At 44.7% G+C, this 8,220-nt stretch overlaps 1 long non-coding RNA gene and 1 pseudogene across 1 annotated transcript; both read left to right on the forward strand.

The window, feature by feature from the left end:
- The first annotated feature begins 145 nt into the window (after nucleotides 1-145).
- Nucleotides 146-764, forward strand: LOC109940588 (RNA-binding protein FUS-like; annotated as a pseudogene).
- A 2,223-nt stretch (nucleotides 765-2,987) lies between these two features.
- LOC109940137 (uncharacterized) lies at nucleotides 2,988-3,890 on the forward strand. The gene is made up of 3 exons (XR_002262660.2): nucleotides 2,988-3,037; nucleotides 3,262-3,382; nucleotides 3,697-3,890. It is a non-coding gene; the product is annotated as an uncharacterized lncRNA (long non-coding RNA).
- The last annotated feature ends 4,330 nt before the right edge of the window (nucleotides 3,891-8,220 follow it).

An 8,220-nucleotide genomic window follows, 5' to 3' on the forward strand; every position in this document is an offset into this window, starting at 1 on the left:
TCTTCTTCATGCCGCCATTTGCCTCAGGCCGCCACACCATGGCCGCCATTTGGGATCTAGTGCAGAAACAGTCATGCTAACCTTTGATAGTAGAACAGAGCACCTCTAAAATGCTTCAGTGGATCCAAGAGTGGGAGAGCCTCTAATGGTCGACAAGCTAGGAAATTATTTAAAAAATCAAATTTACATTAGAGGAAGCATAAGAAAAGCAAGACCACCACCTGTTCATTATAGCAAACCATCAAGAACTGACAGGAACCGTAACTACCGAGGAAACTACAGCAGAATTATGCACAAGGTGGTCAGGATGGTAGAGGTTTTGGAAGGAAGGAATGATTACACAGACCGTTCAGGCTACAATGGACCACCTGATTTTCGAAGTCAAAGTCAGTACCAAGGGCATGTAAATCCAGCTGGGCAAGGTCAAGGTTACAACAACCCCCAAGAGCGTAGCAACTTCTCGCAAGGGCAGGCAGGAGAACATCTATTGCTCCTTCAGCACCTGGGTCTTATGGCCAACCATCAGCACCTAGATCTTATGGTCAACCTAATACACCTGGTAACTATGGGCAGGTACGTCCATCAGCGAATCCTGATGGTAACAGAGTTCCTGGTGTGAATCCTAGTTACGGTGGGGATGGTAGACAGGGGGCTGGACCAGCATATGGTGGAGATAACTGGCAAAGAGGTTCTGGTCAGTATCCTAGCCCAGGTGAAGGACAAGGAAACTGGCAGGTATGAGAGCATTTGATATACACATTTCACTTTTACAATGCCATTACTGTTTGAATTGAAATACAACAGTTTAAAGTTAAACTGGGACATCATTTGTTTGAGAAACAGATTTTCTATCAAGAGCTTTGCATCTGTTTGTATTTGTACAAATTTCATGAACCATTTACTAACAAAGCAAGGGAGTTCAGCAAATTGGCATCATACCAACCACAGTTATACAGTCAGCAAACAATTAGATGTCAGACCATTTTATTACACCATTTTATTGAGCACAAAAAAAGCTACTCCAATGTGAATGAGAAACAATTCATGATTACGGAATAAACAAGCACATTCAATTAAGTAGCTTTTGAGGCTACAATATTTATACCTAACACTGCCTTCTCAAGAGGAAAATCCTAGTGAATTACAATCATCAGGTAATTTATATTTTTCAAATGGAAGCAGGGAGATTACAATGAAATAATACCAGTAAGTTCACCTATTTTATTCTACTCAAATGATGGACACATAATCTAAAGAAAACTTTCTAGGAGACATACAAGTCCCGGCATGACATCTGGTATCATGAGAGGTTCATTTACAACAAGAACACAAGAAATATATCCAAACATGTACCTTCGCAAAATACCAAACGGAAAAATATAAAACTGCTTGACATGATTCATACCTCTAATTTGCTAAATTTACCTATAAAAAAACTAAGCCATCCTGCAATTGGCTGCAAAACATCCATTCGGAATTAATATTGCATTCTACCCTAGGCTGCAGGATCTCCATTTGGTTTAGAGATTTAGTGTGCCCAATATTATCAATAACCCCCACAAAACCTTTTAAAAAGCAACATTACTGGGAGGATATTTAATGGGTTCTAGAACTTGCATGGCTGATACAAGTTATAGTGGTCAATTAACCAATTGATCAAACGCTACAGTATTGTATTTCTTTTACAGAAAAGAAACACCATCTCTCATGATATATCAGTAAAAGAGCAGAAAAACACATCAATCAAGGTGGAGACCAATGGACATTTTCATCCTTTCCAGGGGCTCAGATGTTTGTAAGTTCTTTAGTTCTCACATGATTCACTACCAAAGAGACATTGAAAAGGAAATAAAAAATGTCTGGGAAGCAAAATGTAGTGAAGATGAACACAAACAAACATGTTCCCGGTTCTTTCCACTGGCATTTTTTCGTCGTCACACAGCTTCAGTGCCCACATATTCGAAGTGAAGCAGACGGCTTCACATCAGGATGTGGCTGCAAGATACACCAGCAAGCGTAAAACCCCTCAATCAGATATCCAGTTGCTAATCAAATCGGTGCAAAGAAGTTTAACAGGAACATGATAAAAGGATATTCAAAGAGCCAACCATAAGGAAATGCATTCGATGAGAAGTAAAATGTGAAGATGTTTCGAAAGTGGGAACCTAACAATTTAAGTTTTTTCATTGCATCTTTGTTAGTTTAGAAATTTGATCCTAATTTCTAACGAAATGTGTATACAAATGTTCCACTAAAAGTTCAAGGTCACGTAAACACGAACTGGATAAATTCTTAAAAACAGACAGTGTCCAGTTTTTGCCTCTGTTAGTATATCTTTAAACCTTGAGCTTCAATCGAGACTTCCCACATAAACAGCTTGTGCCAGTGATCCAGAGTTAACAAAAACGAAAGAAAATAGAACTATCCTGAGGCAATTTTAACATAAACAGCTTTAAGCCTTCAAACAAATGTTGTATAATTTTGGATTGACCATTTATGCATGGCTGATTCTTTGTGCTGTGTTTGCTAATTCTCTTTGTTGACAGCATATGTATTTGCACAATATTAATTTTCCGGATGATGCATCATTTGGCTGGAGTTGACAACCTTGTTATATCATGCTATTTTAATATTTTTTATGCAGTATTGAGGAGCTACAAAGGCTATTGAAAGACAGAGAGGCATATAATGCATTCTTTAACTCACTTGATCAAGTGAAAACCCAGAACAATGTAAGCTCTGTTGCACGATCACTTTTTATATTTGTGATGCTGAGTTCGCCAGAGGATGCTAAAGTCCTTTCCGCAACATAACCCACATTTTTATGGCCTGTTTGGAATGGAATGAAAAACACAGGAAAGGAAAAAACTATAGGAATAGGAAATGGGTGTAGTGGCAAAACAGAGGATTGGAACACTGGAATTTTTTATGAGTTGGTCTTTGGAATTCAGGAATAGGAGCATAGAAAAAATTGGAAACATTGTGACACAGGGGAAATTTAGAAAAGGAGCAGCGGATTTTGGAACTTAGGAATCAGGTGCCGCACTGTCACCTTTATGTCATGAAGAAAGATAACAAACATTGTGGTTCTGTTATTCATTATTAAACTAAATGATCATGCATAATTTATAAAATATATAATACCATGAAATGACAACCTTGTAATACTGTTACTGCAAAGCTTTCTTCTGATTTTGTTCTTATGTTTTTGGCGTTTCATTTCTTTGCTGAAATTTCATTTGCATTTATAATTTTGTGCAGTGCACAATAATTAGAACCACGAAACTGGCTGCTGCTCAAGACCGCCTAACTGATTTGGAGAGGCAAAAGGATGATATTATGAGGTCCTATTCCCCTGCCGCACTGCTCGACAAGCTCCAAAGTAAATATTCTGAACAATAACATCTTGACGGCCTGTTTGGAACGCTAAAATTTCCATTCTTCCTGCATTTTTCCTGTGAAGTTCCTGTGTTTCTTTCTTACCAGTTGCATACTTGTATTTGAGTTTGGTTATTTTCTGATTCAGAATCGGATACAATGTACATTACATGTCAATGTTCAGGCATAATGATCATGCTAGCCTTTAGAACTTTTTCAATACCGGTTCAAAACAACAACAAAAAGTATATGTAATTCCAAGTATTTGAATTTGTAAGGTGTTTGTCACACAAACTAAACATATTGTTGTTTCCTCAGCATCAATGGCAAAGTTGGATAAGGAGTCCGAGGAGCTGCACCAGAAGTTCCTGGAGAAGGACATCGACCTTCCAACCTTTGTGCAGAAGTACAAGAAGCTCCGCACGGCTTACCACAAGCAGGCGTTGCTCCATCTCGCCGGCCAGACATCACTCCGCTGACATCCGGCCAGGCGTCATGGCAACTTTGTTGTAAACTCACAAATGTTGCATCAAGATGGGTCGTCCATCTTGAAATAATCCTGGCTTCCTCATCATCATCAACCTGGGGACCACAACGCGGAGGGGGAGAGGAGGGAAGCACACCAAAGGAGGAGAGGGATGGCTAGTTTTCTACTCACCTGGGCACCACAACGCGGAAGGGCTCGACGAAGGAGAAGACCTCCGGCTCTGGCTCCTGGGGGATGACGCGCCCGCCTACACGGACGTCGCCGCCCGAGAAGCAGCCGCCCCACGGCTAGCGCATCGCCGCGCTGGGCTACCTCCGTAGACGAAACGCCAATTAAATACCAGGCGACGACGACATTGCAGGGGCGGGGGTTGGGCATTGAGGAGCAGGCGGAGGAACTCCGCTGCGACGAGGCTGGCAGCGTGGTGGAGAAGCTACGTTGGGGTTTAGGTGGAGGAGAGCCAGCATCTCGCGGGGGAAGGGGGTGGTTGTCACAGTGTGGGACGCAGCGGCGGGCGCCGGGGCTGAGGGGCGGGCGCGGTTTGGGAGGCAGGCGCGGGGCAGATGAGGATCTCGGCGCGGCATGGGGCGAGCGAGGATTTCGGCGATGATGGCGGACGCGGTGGGGATGAGCCCTGGCGCTGGCGCGGAGGGAGAGGTTTTCGGGGAGCCGGATGTGCGGGGCCGGGCGGGGGCACGGAGCCGGTGGACGCCCTCGCTCTGCTCATATGGGTTAGTAGAGATTAGAATTCGACCAGACCGACTTTCTATTGCTAGGCCAGCCATTGTGTATGGTACACGTGAAAAGTTGCCCTACTTGATTTTTTAAAGTAGCCTAGACCAACTTTTGTTGGATTCTAAACTGATTTGTTTCTATATTGATGTTTGATATAGAAAACTTAGAGAACTTTTTAGGTTATTTTCTACTTGAGTAAATCCATCGTCTCTATATATGGGAGGTTCATGGACTATGGAGGTATTCAACATTCATTCGATTAGAAATACATCTACTGTCGCTTTTTGTTGTGGTTCCAGAAATGGATGACACAATAGATTTTGTGTTAGATAGGGCTTATATTGGTTCAGGCTCGCACCTTACGTCCAATATAGTGTTGATCATTGTTTTGTTCCTAAGAGCGTGTTACAAAGGGTGCTAGTGTGAGAATATGAAGGAGAGAATTCTGGTCAAATGCTCCTCTCTTGTTCGCGTTCTACCACCCCCTTTTATAGTTCAAGGGGCGACCTTATACAAAGTGTCATGTGTCTAAAGCGGAGCGAGACTTGTTGTCTATGGGAGCTCCTCTGATGTAGCTCCCCTAACGTCGCCTTCTGACCGCGTGTAAGCATATGTCCGATATAGTGGATGTGGATCGATCTGTCTTGCCCGGTATGCTGGGTTACTGTAGAGACTCCGATGTGAGGCTCTCCGTAGGCCATAGCAGAGCTTGACTGGTCCTGCGAGGCAGAGTCGGGGGACGCTAAGGGTTGTACGCGGTGTCGCCTTGTCCTCTTGACAAAGACTCCCCGTCACACCTTCGGCGTGTCGTGGTGTCAGCCAAGACGATGTTTGGCGACGACGTGCTTTATCGTGGCTAGTGTGGACCAAAAGTGCCAGCCTCATTTTCATGACAAGTGGGTACATGTGTGCGCCTGTCTGACGCATGACGGGGAATCGTGGAACTGGGACCCATAGGCGTACTACACCTCATGGTGGGTTTTCACTTTTTCGCCTCGTAGAGTTGCTCAGCGGGAGTTGGTTGGCCTCGTCTGCCCCGAAGAGTTGCTCGATGGGAGTTGGTCGACCTCGTCCGCCCCAAAGAGTTGGTCGCCCTCGTCCGCCTCGAAGAGTTGCCCTACGAGAGTTGCTCGGCCTTGTCCGCCTTACAGGGTTGCTCAGCGGAAGTTGCTCGTCATCGTCCGTTCGTAGTGTTGCTCGGCAGGGTTTGGTCGGCCTTGTTCTCGTGGCTTCTTGCTCGGATGGGCCGACACAAGTTATGGACCTACTTTGAGTACCCTATTCCTGAGGACCCATCACTTTCTTTCTCTATCTTTATGTTTGTCATGTCTTCAACGAGATTTGACAATATTCTAGGTGCTCTTGACTATTCTAAGGAAACCTTCACACGCTCCTTTCGGGCCGTTTTGAGGGTCTACCGGTGGAAAATAGGATCAACATTGGTTTAATCGATCTCTAGATCAGTCTCATCGCTTAGCTATGCCCCTGCTGCATATAAGGTCATATGTCAACCACGTGTGCGGCAGCTATTACTGGTGTACCGATATATATATATACTAGTCGGTTGCACGTGCGTTGCGACGACTTACAACAATACCCACGTAAACTATCCATCAAAAAAATTTCAAGATTTTTTATTGATTGTTTCCGCTCTCTGTATAATATATTTTTTGATTTAGATAACTGATGTTATTGTTTACTCCATGCAAATATGTCTTGGTTCAACACGACCAATAAAGTGAGCGATTAGAAGAGAGTTCACAACGATTGACTGAATGAACAGAGATTATAAAATGACATAATCCCATCATACAGAGACCAAATAAGAGAAAGTTTGTGAGATCAAGTTTATAAAATAAGTCCCATGAAGTCAAACTTATAAAAAGATAGATCAAAATATGGAGCGATTGCTAAAGTCAGGCATCAATAAAAACTGGATGCGCTCCATATAAATTACGCTACTTCGTAGCAATTACTAATGTTTAAAACCAACAAATAACCTTTCATTTTGCTGTTAGTGTGACAAATCATTGATGCTCCATCCAATTGAGCAACCTCAAACACCATGTAGTCCATTGCGCTAATGTGGTCTCAGAAATGACCTAATGCTTGCAAAAGCAAAGAACGTCGTGTCGTGCTTGGGATGTAGCCTCGGCCCGTAGTGCTGGCCCGTCTCGACACGATTATTTTTTTTATTTTAAAAAAAACGTATATACCTATATACAATTTATATTCAATATTAAAATATTTTAGCGTAATGTTCTACTGGTTAGACAGTTTCACCCAGTGTCTCCCCCCTTCTTTCATTAGGGTATGGGCTCGAACCCCACCTCCTGCACCATTTTTTTACATTTTACGCTGATTTAATTAAATGGATCGACGGGCTAACGGGCTGGCGCGACACAGTTAGCAGGCCAGCATGACGTGCCTGTGTCATAGTTGTGGCCCGCGTGCATCTAGCCCGTGTTGGGCGTCGTTACGCTGATTTAATTAAATGGATTGACGGGCTAACGGGCTGGTCCGACACAGTTAGCAGGCCGACATGACGTGTCTGTGCCATAGTTGTGGCCCGCGTGCATCTAGCCCGTGTCGGGCGTCGTTTGACATCTATAGACGTGCAGCGGGTTAATTTGAAATAGTTGTGAGGAGTTATTTGTAAAAAAATAACGCATGACGACGGTTGAAACTGGTGCTTTAAGTATAGTATAGAATATATATTCCAGATCTCTTCCGACGTCAACAAATTTTATCATGTAAATTATGTTTTGTCGTCCATCATATTTTAGGGATCATTTGCCTCTGTACTCTAAGTAGGGATAAAATTAATAGAAATAAAAGAGAAGATTTCTTAATGTTGACACCTTTTTGGAGGCGCCAAACACTTCAAAAGAACCAGCGGCGGTGCTCTCTGGTCAGGCGCGGACGGTCCGCGGCACAGGGCCGGACGGTCCGCGACCTGGCGTGAGGCGGCGGTGCTCTCTGCACAGGCGCGGACGGTCCGCAACCAGGGACCGGACGGTCCGTGACCTAGAACAGAGGCTGGCGTTCCTTGCCTGACGGCCGGACGGTCCGCGCCCAGGGGCCGGACGGTCCGCGCGTACGCAGGGGCGGCGGAAGATCGCCGGCGGCGCCTGGATCTCGCTCCCGGGAGGGACCCCGTCGGGGAGGAGAGATCCTAGGAGTTGTCTAGGCTCGGCAGGCCGACCTAGACTCTTCTAATTGACGTAGAGTCGAAGAGAAGCGGAGGATTTGAGGATTGAGAGGCTAACCTAGAACTAGACTAGAACTATTCCTAATGCGTAAGGTAAAAACGAGAAATAGACTTGATTTGTTCGATTGTTGGGGGTTCAATCGGCCGTAGCCCTTCATCTATATAAAGGGGGAGGTCTGGATCCGATTCAAACTGATTTCCGAGTTAATCCCGCGATTTTAGGTAACAAATCCCGCGAGAAACTAGGAACCCTAACTGACTCTGCGCACGCGCGGACCGTCCGCGCCACAACCGCGGACTGTCCGGACCGCGGACCGTCCGGCCTCAGGGCCGGACCGTCCGCACAGCTCTTTTCAGCTTTCAACATATGCCCCCCTGCCTTTTGGTGAAGGTTGACGAACCAAAAGCA

The sequence above is a fragment of the Zea mays genome, chromosome 6 (genome assembly GCF_902167145.1).
Source record: "Zea mays cultivar B73 chromosome 6, Zm-B73-REFERENCE-NAM-5.0, whole genome shotgun sequence".
Classification (NCBI taxonomy): Eukaryota; Viridiplantae; Streptophyta; class Magnoliopsida; order Poales; family Poaceae; genus Zea; species Zea mays.